Source organism: Microplitis mediator, chromosome 3 (genome assembly GCF_029852145.1).
Source record: "Microplitis mediator isolate UGA2020A chromosome 3, iyMicMedi2.1, whole genome shotgun sequence".
Lineage (NCBI taxonomy): Eukaryota > Metazoa > Arthropoda > Insecta > Hymenoptera > Braconidae > Microplitis > Microplitis mediator.
Window position 1 is genome coordinate 9472957 of NC_079971.1, and position 18748 is coordinate 9491704.

General features: G+C 29.5%; 1 protein-coding gene across 1 annotated transcript in view; it reads right to left on the bottom strand.

The window, feature by feature from the left end:
- LOC130665334 (doublesex- and mab-3-related transcription factor A2) overlaps positions 1 to 18748 on the bottom strand; it is a 162829-nt gene that overhangs the window by 47011 nt on the left and 97070 nt on the right. The gene's annotated exons all lie outside the window — the stretch shown is intronic.

Genomic DNA, 18748 nt, shown 5'->3' on the forward strand with positions numbered 1-18748 from the left:
AATTTTTAGTCGCGTAATAACTTCCCTTTTTTTGAAAATTCGCAATTTTCGTAGCATACCGACTAGAAAGTACTGTGGGATTGCCCAGAGTTTACGTGTGGACCTCATTGGATTCCAATAAGGCATGCCCAATAGGGGAATCCATATCAGGACCCAATAAAAACCTAATTGGAAAATTCGAATCAAAAGAAATAAAATTATTGTAAGTTTTATATTACTGGGGCTTGTGGGGGATCTTAGTGGGAGATTCCACCGTGAAAATGAAAAATAATAGCATTTTTTTTCCCATTGGGTTCTGTGTGGGACCTGAATGGGAAAACCCAACGTGAAAATAAAAAAATTACTATCATTTTTCCTCATTGGGTTCTGTGTGGGATCAAAGTGGGAAAACCCAGCGTGAAAATAAAAAAATTATAGTCTTTTTTTCCCATTGGGTTCTGTGTGGGACCTAAGTGGGAAAGCCCAAAGTGAAAATAAAAAATCATAGTCTTTTTTTCCCCTTGAGTTCTGTGTGGGACCTAAGTGGGAAAACCCAACGTGAAAAAAAAATTATATAGTTAGTTTTTCCCTATTGGGTTTCATGTGGGACTATAAAGGGAAAACCCAATTTGAAAAAAAAATTATTGTGTCCACCCTATTTAGGATTTTACATGAAAATTTATTGCAAAAAATATCTGGATAGAATGATTCATAATTTCAGTGAAATTAGAAGTTGTATTATCGATTTCGTATGTAAGTATACGTTTACTTGATTTCAAGTGTAGCTGCTTTAATTTTTTTCTATACTCTTCGAATATCATAAAAAAAAAAGATTCAACGTATTTGAGTCCCCGAAAACTTAATATTTCCTTAAGTACCCCGTTTTGTCCCCCTATATTTATACAAAGAGTACGTCGACCATTGCAACACGGAGTTTTTATATCTTCATCAGTTTGGTGTCATAATAAATATACTATTTACACTAACGCGACCACATACGTGAGTCAGCGCAGTGGATAGCGCCAAAGACTTGAATTCGGAAGGAAGCAGGTTCGAGCCCACCAGTCACCGGGATTTTTTCATTAATTGAATTCATGTATACTTTCTCTAAGTAATGTTCCTAACACATTAAATCACGTTTCGGATCAAACTGAAATTTTCTTTCCCAATTTATTATTTTTTTTAGGGATGCGCAAGTGGGATCTCTTGGGGATTTCCCAATTGGGGCATAGCTGGAACTGCTCAATAAAGGCCCAATAGGTCTCACATAAAAATTTCTAGTCGGGCAGGAAGTCAAAAATGAAGTAAATCGTTGTTTTTTAAAAATATATGTCAACAATATCTTTGGAAATAATGAATCGAATTTGACGTGTAAAATGGCATTTCACGTAGTTTTTTGACCTCTAATATGGAAAAAAAATTTTTGAAACATTTGATAAATAATATTTCGAGTTGTTTCAAATAAATGGAGTAAATCGTTATTTTTCTTATTTTTAATCACCAATATCATTTGAAATTATGGATCGATTTCGACGTCCAAGATGACATTCGACGCCGTTTTGTAATCATTAACGTTCGAAAAAACACCGTCATAGTTCAAAAATTTAGATTTTATTAAAAAAAAAAAAATTTCTTGCAATTCTTCCGACAACGGTTTCTCTTGAACGAAAGAATCGATTTTGCTGGTTAAGGTGGCATTCGTCGTGGCTTGTAAAGTTTGAGAGCTGATTAGATTTTTTAATTAATCCATCGAATTGGGAACTGACACGGAGGTGTGGCTTAAAAAACATGCCGGACAGTAGCTTACACTTTTAAATGCGTAACCCATGTGACAGTAGAGTAAATACATGATATGTTATTAAATTTCATAGACATATTGCCTTGGATGGGTAAAAAACCAAAACAAAAAAATAAACATGATGCTGAAGGAATTTTACATTTCGGCTATTTAATTAAATGTGGAATAAACCACGAAAAAAATGATAAATATGTGATCGTAGTTACCGCACTTTGTGTACAAACGTCTCATATGAAAGAAAACCCTATGAAATTAATGCGGAAAACTAAAAAATTACAGAATAATAAAAATGTTACTGTAATTAATATTTATTTACTTGAAAAAACAAAAATAATATCTTCAGTTTTTAAGTTTTAGGCTAAAGTTTACAAACGTATCTGGCAATATATCATCAGTTTTTTTTTTTAAAGTAAAGAGCAAACTTTCATTTGAGGAGTAACTTTTTTTATTATCAATAATTTCTTCCTCGCTTTTAATTTATCAACTTTTTCCGAGTTATCAAAAAAACTTTGTAATAACACTGAACGATCACCAGCCTCCGAATATTCATAAAAAACCGCGTTTAAATTTTCATTTGCTTTAGTCCGACGATCTCTTACTGCACAAAATACTCAATTTTTCTACTTTTTGTGTTCTCTAAATATTCCAACTTTTATTTTAATTTTTATTTCTTAATAATTTGTTGCACAAAATTTATTGATGATGTTAACAGTATGCATTTACCGTGTATTTACTTGACTGATGTAAGCTATCACCCTAGTAGCTATCTTAGTCAAGATCTTGAAATCACAGTATGTATAGATATAATATTTCGCTGTATTCTTCTTGACTTGCTTAAGATTTGCTCCAGAATTGATCAATATTGCCACTAGGGAATTAGTTTGATTTTTTACCACCAGACTGCGTGACCCAGTTTGTCATTTCCCAATACTTTGCAAGTTTTAAAAAAAATAAACAGTTTGGAAAAAATATTATTTTTGAAATATCTCTGAACGCACGGTATCAATTATCCTTAATTTCCCAAAAGTTGTTGGAATTAACGAGCCGCTTCCAACGCCACCTTTAAAAGCCAAATCGATTCATCCGTTCAAAAGTTACAGAATATTTACTACTTGCGTACGTACGTACGTACATACACACATACATACACTTGGACATTATCTTGAAATTAGTCAGAATAGCTTCTTAGAACCTCAAACCGTCAAGATCTATTAGAAATGCGATTTTCGAAAATCGGATTGAAACCAATCACTTCCTTTTTTTTTTGAAAATTTTCAATTTTCTGTTCGGAAACTTAAAAGTATCGTATAGGTTGCCTTTCTCACTTTTTCAATCTGAATCAGTGAATATTTACTGATGTAAATATTCCCAAGTATATCGTTGCAAATTAGTAAAATGTTACTGATTCAATCAGTAGAAATCGCTTCACTATATTCTAATCAGTAACATTGTTACTGAATAAATTAGTGATCGTACACTGCACAGAAAAAAAAACTATCTTGGCTGAATATAAATTTTCTTGAGTCAAGAAAATTTTTGGGTCAAAGAAGGAAGGCCAGAATTTTCTTCGAGCAAGTATTAAATTAACTTGAATTTTAAATCTTACGTCAATGAATCAGTTCTTAAGTCAAAACTCTTTTACGATTGAATTAAAATACTTATTTATTAATTCAAGATACTTGATTTTCTCAATTCAAGAAAAATTTTATTTATCCACACGGAAAAAAATGTGTAGTTAAATTTACTACAAATGGAGTTCCATTTACTACACTGACTAGTAATATATAGGATAACTACACGTTTAGTAACAGTTACTAGTACACTGTGGTACACAACCTGTAGTACCATTTACTACAGTAAGTAGTAATAAGAACTAGCATTAAATAACCACTGTGGGTCATTTTACTCCACAACATAGTAGAATATATTTTATTCGTAATGTATTAATTAAATATCTGTTAGATAACGATCATTAGTTTTTATGATATTGAAAACGTTATAAAAATATAAAAATTAATCTTAAATTCTTCAGACTTATAGTATATCAAATTAAAATGATATAAAAATGAATTTATTAATGGATAACTTAAAATAATAAGGACTTAAATTTCAAAAGCCTACTTTTTATCAATACCCGATAATGATAATTTTAAAAATATATTTGTAATTAATAAATTCTCGTATAAGCATAAACTTAGAATAATTAAGTATTAATTTTTATTAATAGAAAATATAAAAAACATCGATTTAAAAGTTATAATTCTAATAAATAACAAATACTCAATAGGCAATGATTAGAAAAATTGCATTAAAATCACGATTCACTGATAAGAGCATAGAAATAAAATTAAATAGAAGTTGTAGGTGAGGTAAGCAAAAGGAAGAATGACAGGTATCCCTGATTAAACAAAATGATTAAAAATGATTTAAAATGATTTGTTTTTTAATCATTTTAAATACTTTTTAATCCTTCAAATCATTGCTAATCCTGTCTCTTATGGACATTTAACGTGTGAAATCATTTTTAATCATTTTTTTTAATCAGGGATAATACAAAACAAATTTTTTTGTATTATATTTGTTATATATATATTTTTTTTAAATTATATAAATTATAATTGCACGCCTCGATTTTTAATTATGTATATAAATATTTTTAATTCTATATATTATTATTTATAATGTTTTATAATATTATTTATAATAATAAATACAATGACACAAGTTGAGAATACCTACAGAATGGAGTAAAAAAGTTATAGGTGGCGCTGTTATTTTCTTCTTTCAATTATTTTACCACACATCCCTCGCGGACTCGGGATTACTCCGAAATCATGGTGAAATTTCGGTGAAATCATAGTGAAATGACAGTGAAATCACTGTAACTTTGTGCCATTTGCTTACTGTGTGATAATTATCATCCGATGGTAATTTTATGATGATTTCACCATCGATTCATAGTAGAATCACAATAGCATAACAGTCAATTTCCAGTAGTATAGCTGTAAGTTGACAGTATTATTACTGTGTATTTACAGTGATTTCACTATCAGTTTATGCTGGATCTGCAGTGCTTCAGTCATGCTTTCTCAGTAATAATACCGTGATCATACAGTGATTTCACAGCAGTCTTACTATAGATTCTTCGCGAAATCACAATAATATCGCTGTGAATTGACAGTAATATTACTGTGATTTCTTAATCATTTAATCCTGGATCTGCTTAGTTTTCATCGAGATTTAGGGGCAATATTGAGATCCTATATTTATTGATTCAAAGATAATAATAATAAAATTAATAATAATATTATAATAGCAACAATAATCCTAATCTTGGTTTTTCAATAAATAATTTTTCTTGTTTAAAAAAATTGTTTAGTATCCATCCCTTTGTACGACTTCATGTAATTCCTCTGGAGGATTAAATGCTATTTTTTTACCCTCGGTAAAGAAGGAATTTTATTTTTTTTTAACGCATGATGGGACTCGAACTGCCGACCCTTCGATTGAGAGTAGCTTAAGTCATGTACTTTAGCCCGCTCGGCCACCACACGCATTCGGAACTACATATTTAATCTGTTACTTCATGCTATTCAATACTATATATACTCAAGACTAAGCTATAAGAAAAATTATTTTATTAAATACTATAAAATTAAAAGAATTCGATATTTATCAAAAAAAAATTTTTGCCTTCATTTGTAAATCATCAAGTTTTCTTAATTTAAGAATATTTTATTTTAAATTATGATAAATAATAAATATTTACTATTGAAATATTAATCTAAATGATATTCTCTTTATTTTTTGCAGTAGTTTAAATTCAATTTATACAGTTTTAAAAAAAAAGTTATTCAATTTTTTTATTTATTTATTTTTTTTCATAATTCTGAAGAATTTTACCGTCTTAAGCTTTTATAAAATTAACTAAATTAGATAATTACAGATAAAATTTCGCTCGGGAATTCCTAAAATAGCTAAATTTATAATAAATAAAATACATTTGTGCCCAAATATTTGCTAAACTTACAAATAATTATAGGAGCATTTATGAAATAATTGATATTATTTTTTTTTTAATTCCATTTCTATCGATTAATGACATTAAAAATTCAAATTTTGATTTTGAAATTGGATTAATGATAGATATACCGTATCAGATCACTATCAAAGTAGAGTGAAATCATGGAGAAAACACTAATAATTTGCTGTGAAAGTATCATAGAGTCACAGTGCTAATACTACTAGGTTGTCATGGGATCACGGTAAATTCATGGTTAAACCACTATGAACTGACTGTGAAACTATTGTAAAGTCACAGAGTTAACACTATCAAATTACTATGGAATCACAGTGAATTCGTAGTGAAATCACGATAAACTGACTGTGAACCCATGATAAAGTCTCAGTGTTACCATTGTTGGGTTACCATAAATCGATAGCTGATCGACAGTAAAATTATCATGAAAGTATGGTAATTTAATTCTAAACCTACAAAAGAATCACAAGTGAAATCACTATGGAACTACCATAAAATTACTGTAAAATTACTATATAACCAGAGTGACGAAATGGCACAAAACGACTGTGAATTCACTATGAAATTACCATCAATACACAGTAAACTTACGGTAAAATTGATTTCACTGTGATTTCACAGTAACCCCGAATCCGCGAGGGATTGGAGTAGATTGTACAAGTAATCTGGTATTGTATACTCCAAAAATAGTAACAGATACCAATTCATATAAAATTGTGTGGTTCCCAAAACCACAAAATAAGTATTTTATACTACATTGAGTAGTTGTGGAAACTACAAAGTTTTACCACATTACAGTAGTAAGCAGAACTCCTATAGTAGTAAAATATCACGCACACTGTGGCTTATGTTACTACAGTTGTCATTGCGGCGACCACAAAGTGTAGTAAAATTTTTACTAGTTTGGTGTGGTAAATTCTACTCCAGCATTTTTTCCCGTGCAAGATTCGCTATTTACTTGTATTAAAAGTGAACTTATTTATCCGAAGTTAATACATTTATTAAGATAAATAATTTTTTTTTTTAAAACAAGAAGCTTAATTCACTTCATTCAATAACAATATCTTTTGATTGAAGAAAATTAATTCGTTGTACCAACAAAATTCTGTTCTTCTGTTGGTAATATAGTTTCTCCAGACAAGCTGTATGAACGACTTGAGCATAGAGTAAATTTTCTTGGCTGAAGAAAATTTTGTTCTTAAGAAATGAATTCTAACTTACTCTCTCTTTCTCGCACTAGCATAGTAAATTGATACCGAGTCCACAACGAATGAACCGATTTTGATGGTTGAGGTGGCATTCGACGCGGCTTATAAAGCTTTAGAGCCCAGTCCATTCTGGAATTAATCCGTACATACATACATACATACACTCGGACATCATCTTGAAATTAGTCAGAATAGCTTCCTAGGACCTCAAAACGTCGACATCTGATGGTAATTCGATTTTCGTAAATCGGACCGAAACCAATAACTTCCCGAATTTTTGAAAATTTACAATTTTCTTAGCGGGAAGTTAAAAATTTATTGGTCCAAGAAAGTTTTCTCATGATTTATAAAGTTATTTTTCTTAGTTTAAAAACATTTTCGAATTAACTCAAGACATTTTTTCTTAACGACAAGATAAAAACATTTTGGAGTAAGAGACGCAATTTTCTTGAGAGGAGAACATTTTCTTGAAACAAAATAAAAACGCTTTAGAGCAAAAAACTAAATTTTCTTCAGAGAAGAACATTTTCTTGAAACAAAATAAAAACATTTTGAAGCAAGAAACTAAATTTTCTAGAGAGGAGAACATTTTCTTGAAACAAAACATAAAGATTTTGGAGCAAGAGACTGAATTTTCTTGAGAGAAGAACATTTTCTATGATGAAGATCAAATCAATTAGATCCAGAAATTAAATTTTCTCGAAAAAAGAACATTTTTTTAAAACAAGAGAAACTTCTCAAAACGAAATGCAAATTTATGAAAACAACAAAAAAAAATTTCTTAAAGCAAGAAACTTTTCTAAAAACAAGAAACGATTTTTTCTTCATTCAAGAATAAAATTTTGAAGTAAATATTTGACTTGAACCAAGTATATCTTTTTTTTCTGTGTGTGAAAAATAATTTGAAAATTACTATACAAAAGGAATTGAATTTTCATAACTAGATATTTGAACTGTATTTTCAATCAAAAAAAGCTTGAAATTTAATGTACGTAATTTAACAATAAAGCTGGTATTTAAAATTAAGAAACAAAAATAGAAATTTTAATAAATGTACTTAAAATTCATACTTTTTTTTTTAATTTTCATAGCGAGTATCGGAAATTCAAAGATTTATTAAATTTTAATATTTCTATTTCAAATTTCATTGTACTCATTTGAAAATTTAAATGCTCGTACATGAAATTTTTGCGCGTGACGTGCTGCGCATTCAGTAGTCAAGTATTGTGTGTCTGAAAGAATTAATAAGACAATGTCAGGTTATGTATTACCTAAGATGTAAATCAACTATATACACTAATACATTTCAGAATTATTCTACTAGTAACTTAATTGAGAAAAATGGATAAGTTTCATTAATATATGAATTATAAATTAACTTTTTGTTGTTAAAACATTTTAAACTTACCGTAATAATAGTATAATATAAATAATAATCTTTGATTGTAACATGCAATCGACCTGTGCCTAACAAACAAGCTCCCAAGTAGATGGCACTATTTAATGCCGTGTGAAGCAAAATTCACTGATTAGTCAGTAAATTGATTCAAAGCTACGGATTTTTCAGTGAATTTTGTAACTACTGGAAAAATCGATAACATTTTTACTAATTAAGTTTAAGAGAACATGTATGTCACCCCTTTCTTTCAAAACTATCACTGTATTCACGTAAATTTAATGGCGAATTATCAGTCTAGAAATTTACTGATTGCAATTCATAAGAAAGATTTTTCAATTTGAAACAAGTATTGGTGTATTACCGACTTAAAGCAAGGTTGGTGAAAATAGTCCGAGCATATCAATCTTTTGCTTTTTAAATAATTACACTTAACTGTTTAAATCACACCCGATGAAAAAAGATTTTGTCTAATCAAATATGATCATGCATAATTGTCTATATATGATCAAATCCAAAAATTAGCCAGGTTTGATCATACATAACTTGATCTGTTTATATATGAACAGATATGATTATATATACCCTCGCGGTTTTGCGAACGCCGTAAAAATGCCGTAAATTTTCGGCATTTATGCACATGCCGTAAATTTACCGTAATAATTTGGTAGTAATATGGTTATATTGGCCAGTTTTTTTCCTGTAGTTATGCTATATATTTACTGTGCTTATACAGTCGACTCTGTCTAAAGGTTCTCTGCCTAAAGGTTCCCGCTGTCTATAGGTTCCAGGATACATTGCTTAAAGGTTCCCGGATATTCCCCCACCCGCTTTCTCGAGTGACGAATCACAATTCAGTTTTCGAGCGCTAACTTTAAATGCACGTTTTTTTGAGGTTATGTTTACTAAGCAATGTGTTCGTTTTAGCGTGCGCCTCGGCGCTCGAGGGGAATATATTGTAGGGGAAGTGCTGATGGTGGGGAGGGAACCTTTAGGCAATGGTCCTGTCCCGACGTAGAACCTTTAGACAGAGTCGACTGTACTGTAGAGTTACCAGATTACTACAGTAGTATAACTATAAAAGTGCCGAACTTTTACCGAAAAAATGCTGTATAAAAACCGTAATAATACGATAATTTTAAAATAATAAAATCGTATTTTTTTGGTAATAATACCGTAGATATCCTGCGATTTTGCCAGATTTATCCTGATATAATGGAAAATTGTAAAAAATTTGGTTTTATTTTTTGTTCGCTTCTGCATTTAAAATCATCGAAAATGTGCAAACTGTAAAATTTTTTATTTTATTCTATTAGTTCACACATTCTTTATTCAAACAAAAGAATGTAAGTGAAAATAACAACCCGGAAAAATTGAGGTTTTCAATTTTCTTAAATTCGTATCCATATAAATACAATTAGTGTCAAGCTTCAAGTAAGCGATTTGGCATAATGGTTAACAGATCAGACTTTAAATCGTAAGGACTCAGGATCGAGCCTACGAGTTGACGGGTTTTTTTTTTTTTTTTTTTTTTCATGACAGTTATTGTATATATATATAACTTTATAATGTTATATATAATTATACAATAAAATTATATATAACTAAATAAAATTTTATATAATTATATATAATTTTACTTCCGGGTAGAACGGTTTGATGCTGCAAAAATGCCGAAAATATACAATAAATATGCTGAATAATTACGGTTTTAATGCAGTTAAAATACCGTGTTTTTTCTGTTTTATTACCGTAAATATTCTGAATTTATTTCGTAAATTTTTGGTAGTAATGCGGCAAAAAAACTGGCCAAAATAACTTGAGTAATACCATATTCCTGCAGTATTTATACCGTATAATTCCGGTATTATTTCGGTATTTCCAAAACCGCGAGGGTAACCATGCATGAACGAATATAGTCATTTTTAGAATCTCATTTAGAATATCTGTAAATTATTAATTAAGTAATTTAATTAGGATTTATTGTCTTTATCAATATAAATGTCGGTTAAAAGTAAATCAGACCTGATCATACATACACTTATATATGATTATATATGGAGTTAAAACAGCCAGGTATGATCATATCTAATTATATATAGACTTATACACTGGTCACAGAAATTAAGGGATAGAAAAAAAATCCGAAATTTTTGGGTGATTTTCAACATGCTGTAACTCGGTAAAAAATGGTCGTATAAAAAATCTAAAAAAAGCAAATTGTAGCCTCAAGTTTCTAGTTTTCAGATCTGGACATCAAAATTTTTTATCATGTACGGTTCCGGAGTAATCATAAGAAAACCAACGAAAAAAAAATTTTCAAAATTTTTGCTGGTCTTTCAATACCTCTATGGGCGACAATAAATTTTTTTGAATAATCCGACTGTCTGACTTTTCTCGAAAATTTTATGCCCTTTAATTTGGTGGCCTTAAAAAATCTCTACGACGATTTGGCGCCGAGTTATCATTGATCAAAGCAAAAAAGTCCATTATGGCTTTGATAATCAATAACTCCGGATGTATTGGTCGTACAGAGAATGGAAGCAGGGTTTTGAAAACTGGAAAACATTTTCTATAAGGCAAAATTAGTGGCATTTGATAGAAAAATTTTTTTTAAAGCGATATTGTTTGGTAAAAAACAGGTCAAAATTCACAAATTTAAGGATATTCGGAAATCTTGCTATAACTTTGGATATAAAGGATGAACAAAGGATATCTTCGACTTTTTTTCAACCTCAAAGTATCCTGAAAAAACCCTGAAAATTTCAAATCGCTGCGATTTTTCTTTCTTAGTGCCCCGAAGCTTTGAATTTATCGATTTTCTCAAAAATCACCATAATTGGTAGTTTCTCGGTTTTTGTTCATTTTTTCGATTTGAAAATGGTTTTTTTACCGATAATCTTCATTTCTTTGATCAAAAAGATCGATTATCGGAAAAAATTGAAAAAAAAAAAATTTTGAAAAAAATTTTTTTTTTTTCAAAATTTTTTTTTTCAAAAATTTTTTTTTTTCAAAATTTTTTTTTCTTGTTGTATCTGAAATGATTTATCATTGTCAAAAAAAAATTCCTAAAATTTTTTTTACCGCTGTAACTGCATCTGCTTCAAATGTCAACTTAACAAACATACCCTTTGGGTAACTCTAATGCCGGCGGTAAAAAAAATTTTCGGAATTTTTTTTTGACAATGATAAATCATTTCAGATACAACAAGAAAAAAAAATTTTGAAAAAAAAAAATTTTTGAAAAAAAAAATTTTGAAAAAAAAAAAATTTTTTTCAAAATTTTTTTTTTTTCAATTTTTTCCGATAATCGATCTTTTTGATCGAAGAAATGAAGATTATCGGTAAAAAAACCATTTTCAAATCGAAAAAATGAACAAAAACCGAGAAACTACCAATTATGGTGATTTTTGAGAAAATCGATAAATTCAAAGCTTCGGGGCACTAAGAAAGAAAAATCGCAGCGATTTGAAATTTTCAGGGTTTTTTCAGGATACTTTGAGGTTGAAAAAAAGTCGAAGATATCCTTTGTTCATCCTTTATATCCAAAGTTATAGCAAGATTTCCGAATATCCTTAAATTTGTGAATTTTGACCTGTTTTTTACCAAACAATATCGCTTTAAAAAAAATTTTTCTATCAAATGCCACTAATTTTGCCTTATAGAAAATGTTTTCCAGTTTTCAAAACCCTGCTTCCATTCTCTGTACGACCAATACATCCGGAGTTATTGATTATCAAAGCCATAATGGACTTTTTTGCTTTGATCAATGATAACTCGGCGCCAAATTGTCGTAGAGACTTTTTAAGGCCACCAAATTAAAGGGCATAAAATTTCCGAGAAAAGTCAGACAGTCGGATTATTCAAAAAAATTTATTGTCGCCCATAGAGGTATTGAAAGACCAGCAAAAATTTTGAAAATTTTTTTTTCGTTGGTTTTCTTATGATTACTCCGGAACCGTACATGATAAAAAATTTTGATGCCCAGATCTGAAAACTAGAAACTTGAGGCTACAATTTGCTTTTTTTAGATTTTTTATACGACCATTTTTTACCGAGTTACAGCATGTTGAAAATCACCTAAAAATTTCGGATTTTTTTTCTATCCCTTAATTTCTGTGACCAGTGTATATAATCAGATCTGATCATATATAGACTTGTATATGATTATATATGGGGTCATAACAACCAGGTATGATCATATCTAATTATGCATAGACTCATATATAATCAGATCTGATCAGATCTAATTATATATAGACTTATATATAATCAGATCTGATCATATATAGACTTATATATGGGCTTATAACAGCCAGGTATGATCAGATCTAATAATGTTTGGGGTCATATATAATTATATATAATTATATATTACCCCATATATAATCATGCATGATTATATATCATATATGATTATATATAATCATCTATGATCATATATATAAACATATATAATCATATATGACTAGACAAAATCTTTTTTCATGGGGCAGAGAATATAAAAACTTCTAGATTGTTTAATATTATTTATGGCTAAAATATTACATACCAATATCCACCTATGTCAGCCTAGTGGATAACAGAAAAGTTTTCTAACTTGAAAAACGCGAGCTAAAACCTGTTTGAACTTTAATGTTTTTTAAAAATAAAGTTGGAATGTAAAAATATTTAGTAATGCTGATACTATATCTTTAATTTAAAATAAAATGACATTCGGCAGCCAAAATGGAAGGTAGATTTTCCAATTAATCAATATAAAAGATTTCATACATACATATTTTGTGATACATGTTAGTGTATAGTCATGATATGAAATTAGGCTCGTTTTCTAAGAGTGAAGGTAAAAATAGACAACGACTATTTTCGATAGAGAACTTTAGATAGTTGATTTGACAAATCATTATATATGTAATGTACCAACTAACCTTCACGTAAACAAAGTATAGAAAATTTAATTAGTATGAGATCATAATTGTAGTCGCTATTACGATGGCGAGCTCAGTTATAATTGGAGGACGTATAGGTACAATTGAAACATCATAAATAATAAAAGAAATATTTTCAAAATATAAAATAGCTATGAAATTTAAAGGTTATTTTGTTTACAATAAAACACAACTGACAAAATTGTATTATAATAGGAAATGCACAAGTTATGTGGAATGAACACCATATTTTCAACATTTTTTGATTCCATTAGAATTTTCAAGGCTATCAAATTATTGGAAGAAATGGTCAAAACATGAAGTTTAAGGCCAAAAATTAAAGCTTACTAAAAAAACTTTAAGATACTTTTTACTGAAATTGTCTATCATTTTTAGTTTTAATGTTATACGAACTTCAACAGTGAATAAAAACTGATTTTTTTCGAAAAATCGTGAAAATTTCAAACAGCCATTACTTCGAAACTAATCGACCGATTAAGTTCATCTTCGAATTTGATCAAGATAATCCCCTATAGAATAAGTGTAGAAAATTTCATTAAGATCCGGTAAGAACTGTGAGTGCTATCGTAATGACAAGACCAGTAATAATCATTGGCAGTATAAGGTACATTTAAAACATCATCAGTAATAAAAGAAATACTTTTAAAATATAAAACAGCTGTGAAATTTACAGATTATTTTGGTCACAATAAAATACTACTGACGAAATTGGACTATAATGAGAAATGCATTATTTATTAATTTACCTCTCAAGATCACGCCGAGTGCTCTACCAGTTGAGCTATCTGGTCCTATACTATATTCCGTTCAATTTGTTCTATAATTTATTGAGCCACACCGTCCATCGTACGGTAATACACCAATTTTCAAATATAGTGGAACCTAAACTTACAATTAACCTTTTCAATAAGACAATTTACAGATAAATTTTTCTTCTCAAATTCTCAAGATCGGTTAGAAGACTATTATTTTAATGAGCTTAGCATTAAACTGAAAATAGCTAGAAAGCAATGCGGATTTTGAATGAACTTCATTCAAAATAATTTGTAGGAAATAAATTTGTCTACAAAAAAGGGCCTATGACATTTTTTGATGCATCTGGTAGTTTTGCTGGAAAAATAAAAACATCTCAAAATTTACTTTAGATTTGACTTCCAGCTCCAATAACTTTCGAACAGATGGATTTATCAAAAAATGATGAGAGACTTTTTTGTAAAGCGTTCAATTCTTTACAAAAACATTTGATGGAAATCGCAGAGCAATTTGTGGTTCATTAGTCACTAAAATCAGAAAAAAAATTTTTTTTTCCTGTGTTATTCTGACGGGAAATCGAAAAATGCGATGCGAACAAACTTAATATTAATATTAAGGGCTTCTATTTTCAGAGGCTTATTTTAGCATCTAAACGAAACTTTTGAGCCTGGTTTCGAGAAAAAAAAAATTTTTTTTTTTTTGAAACGCCCTAGCATATATATATATATATTAGGGTGGTCCTTATTTTGGACATTTTCGAATTTTTATGCTCCCAGAGGCTTATGTGGTTCGAAATAAATAAAAAAAAATATCCTCAAAGTTTCAGGTCTCTATCTCAATTTTAACCCGTGCCGCACAGCGATGTAAGTTTCCCATTTAAATAACACGGGGTTTCTGGCATTGAACGATTAAATTTTTATTCCGGCTAAAGTAATTGTTCGAAAAATTTGAAACTCTGTAGACTTTATCCTAATATAAGCAGTTACTCCTCAGAATTTTTACAGATTTTCAGCTACTATAATTTTGGGGGTACAGCATGATGAAAAGAAACAAAAAAAAAATTTTTTTATTTCTATCTAAAATTTTTTTTAAAAACATATCAAATCACCCTGCATCCTTTTCAGAAGTTCTTCCTTTTTTTCATTCTCGCACCCAAGTGGGTGAACGGCATATCTTTGTTGCACTAATACAGTAATCACGAGCATTTTTTTTCAATTACAACAGAAAAAATTCCCTTGAAGTTTAAGCTCTTAATTCTAACGGGAAGAGTTACCGCTAAATTTTTTTTGTGATTTTTTCAAGAAATATTTTTGTTTATGTTATTTGACAATGTGTCTTTTTCAAAAGTACATAATGCATTCAATTGATATCTGAGATCGGTATATCAATGCCACTAATCATATTATGTCTCAGTTTAACAGTTGATAAATATTATCAATAAATTAAATTTCTTTCAATATTTGCTTAAATAAGTTGGTCACCTTTAAGTTTATTATTTGTTTTAAGCAATAAATAATAAACAAAAGGTTGATAGTTTTGTGCATTATAATATCGAAATAATTATTTGTTTACAATTTTCTAACTATAATAAATTATTAATAAAATAGATCTCTTTTATAAATAAATATAATAAACTTAAAAAATCACAAAAACAAAATTTGCGACACGTGGTTCCGTTGGAGTTAAGAGCTCAAACTTTGAGGAAATATTTCTGCCGTAATTGAAACCGTTTGTGAGGTAATCGTAATAAATTTAAAAAATCCTTTCAAGGAACCCTTTACTGCACACTAATGCAAAGTTCCTGATTACTGTATTAGTGCAACAAAGATATACCGTTCACCCACTTAGGTGCGAGAATGAAAAAATGTAAGAACTTCTGATAAGGATGCAGACTGATTTGATATATTATTTGAAAAAAATTTTAGCTAAAAATAAAAAAAATAATTTTTTTCTTTTTTTTCATCATGCTGTACCCCCAAAATTATAGTAGCTGAAAATCTGTAAAAATTCTGAGGAGTAGCTGCTAATATGAGGATAAAGTCTACAGAGTTTCAAATTTTTCGAACAAATACTTTAGCCGGAATAAAAATTTAATCGTTCAATGCCAAAAACCCCGTGTTATTTAAAGGGGAAACTTACATCGCTCTGCGGCACGGGTTAAAATTGAGATAGAGACCTGAAACTTTGAGGATATTTTTTTTTATTTATTTCGAACCACATAAGCCTCTGGGAACTTAAAAATTCAAAAATGTCAAAAATAAGGACCACCCTAATATATATATATATATATATATATATATATATATATATATATATATAAAAAAATATTTTAACGAATGGTATTTTTGAACTCTACTTAACTAATTATGATAGGTTATGATAAAATTTCTTTAAAAATCGACCATGAGGACAGATACAATACCTAGATTTTTAAAAAAATCTACCTAAAAAAAAGGTAAATGTTTAGTATCATAAAGTGTTGTCTTGCAAGTCGCTAGTGTATGAAACCAAGAGAATGCTATTCTTTGGTCAAGAAGTGTACCATTAGTTACAGAATTTCTTAAATAACAATAAATTTTATTTAATTTAGACTAAATTACTCAAATAGATAATTGTTTAGTTTTTGATACGTGAACATTCTCGCAAATCAAAAACATAATGACAAAACGAGAATACAATATCGAAAAAATAAAAATTCTTGATTCAAGTTAAATTTTTGGATTGTCTTGTTGATAAATCTCACATTTCTTTGGAGCCTTCAAAAATTTGACTGAAATCATAGCCATTAATATCATTTTACGAAAATTTCAACTCTTAATAGAATTTATTAATCCCGTTTGTACAAATTATTAAAATATCATTGACAGTTTCTGTTATCTGTTTATGACTTTAGACCACTTAGATAACCCTTCTGTGACATTATCCATGTGACGTGAATAACTATGACAAATAAAAAAAAAAAAAAAGAACAAAGCAACACGTCATAGACTTGTCCAGCAGCAGCAGCAGCAGCAGCAGTAGCAGCAGATTACAGCGACGAACATCAACGGAGAGTTTATTTAAACTGAAGAGATCAGACAAGCATCAAACATATAAATCCGTCGTACATCTCGACATGAGTGCACCCTCTAGCAATATAGTACATCGTTCACGATGCTGAATGAACGATCTTTTTCTCTCCGTGCGTGAATGTTAATCTAAACTCAAGGGTCAAACGAGTGTGGAACACATTCATCTGCTTGAGGTCATACACACCACCTCTATAGAACTATATATCTATATAGATAAATATATATATATATATATATATATATATATATATATATATATATATTCTCTCTCTCTCTCTCTCTCTCTCTCTCTATATATATATATATATATATATATATATATATATATATATATATATATATATATATATATATATATTTATATATATATATATATATATATATATATATAGAGAGAGAGAGAGAGAGAGAGAGAGAGAGAGAGAGAGAGAGAGAGAAAGAGCGAAGATACACAGGACAAGAGGGATAGGTGGATACGCCCTGCAAGCACATAGGTTGTCGCGGTTGCATTGGGTGTTTCGTACGTTGAAGACAGACACGGACAATAGAATCAACTGGGGACAATGCAGAATAATTTAGAGTGTCACATAGATATTGAGCTTCTGGTCCACGTCATCGTAGTTCTCGTTGTCGTCATCGTCGTCGTCGTCGTCGCCGTAATCCTCGTAGTCATAATCCCATGGTTGCTGTATATTACACAAGTGAATAGGAGCAATAGGACACAGCCCAGGCAACTGTGGAAGACATGAAACATACCGATAAATTTGGATTCTCTTCTTTTACGCTTGTAAGTATAGTTTAATATTGTTTTTTTTTTTTTTTTTCGTTAGTCGCAAAGTATCTCATTTGACATTCTTGTTATTTTGTGATCAAACTTCAAATGCTATAGTTATTTCATAAAAAATTTTATTCTTTGTTTAAGTATTGAAAAAACCGTTTATTTGTTCAGAGAATACTGGTAATAAATTAAACAAGGCGTCACAGTTCTCACTTGCAGATATGGCCGGAAGGGAAATATGAAACATACCCTTGCTGCCTTTGGACCCGTTGGCATTTACTTGTGGCTTATGGACATTCGAAATATGCCCGGAAGCTTGTAGAGCTGCTACAGCTATACGACACGAATTATAAAGGCCCCTTGTTAAATTATATTGCCATAAAACATTTTAGGGGATGCTGCAGTCGTGAAGGCCGAGAAAAATAAATTATCTGCCAGGAATTTCATGAGTATAATTATACCATCGGTAATTTTTCAGAAAATTGAAATAAATGATGATGAAATTTTTTTTCAATTTTCGATACAAACATACAAAATAAAAATATCTAGAAAACAGTTAATCATACAAACTAGCCCTCAAATTTCTCGCGGCTTTCGAACAAGTAGCTCGAAAATGTTATCCTACATACGTTAATTCAGTTCGAAAATGCTCTCAAACAATGTTTAAAAGTTCTGACTTGCAGAATATATCGAATATTTTCGAAAGAAAAAAATTTTCGCTTAATATATAATCAATTTGAAGATTAAATTTATTCTATCCTATCGATCAAAGATCAC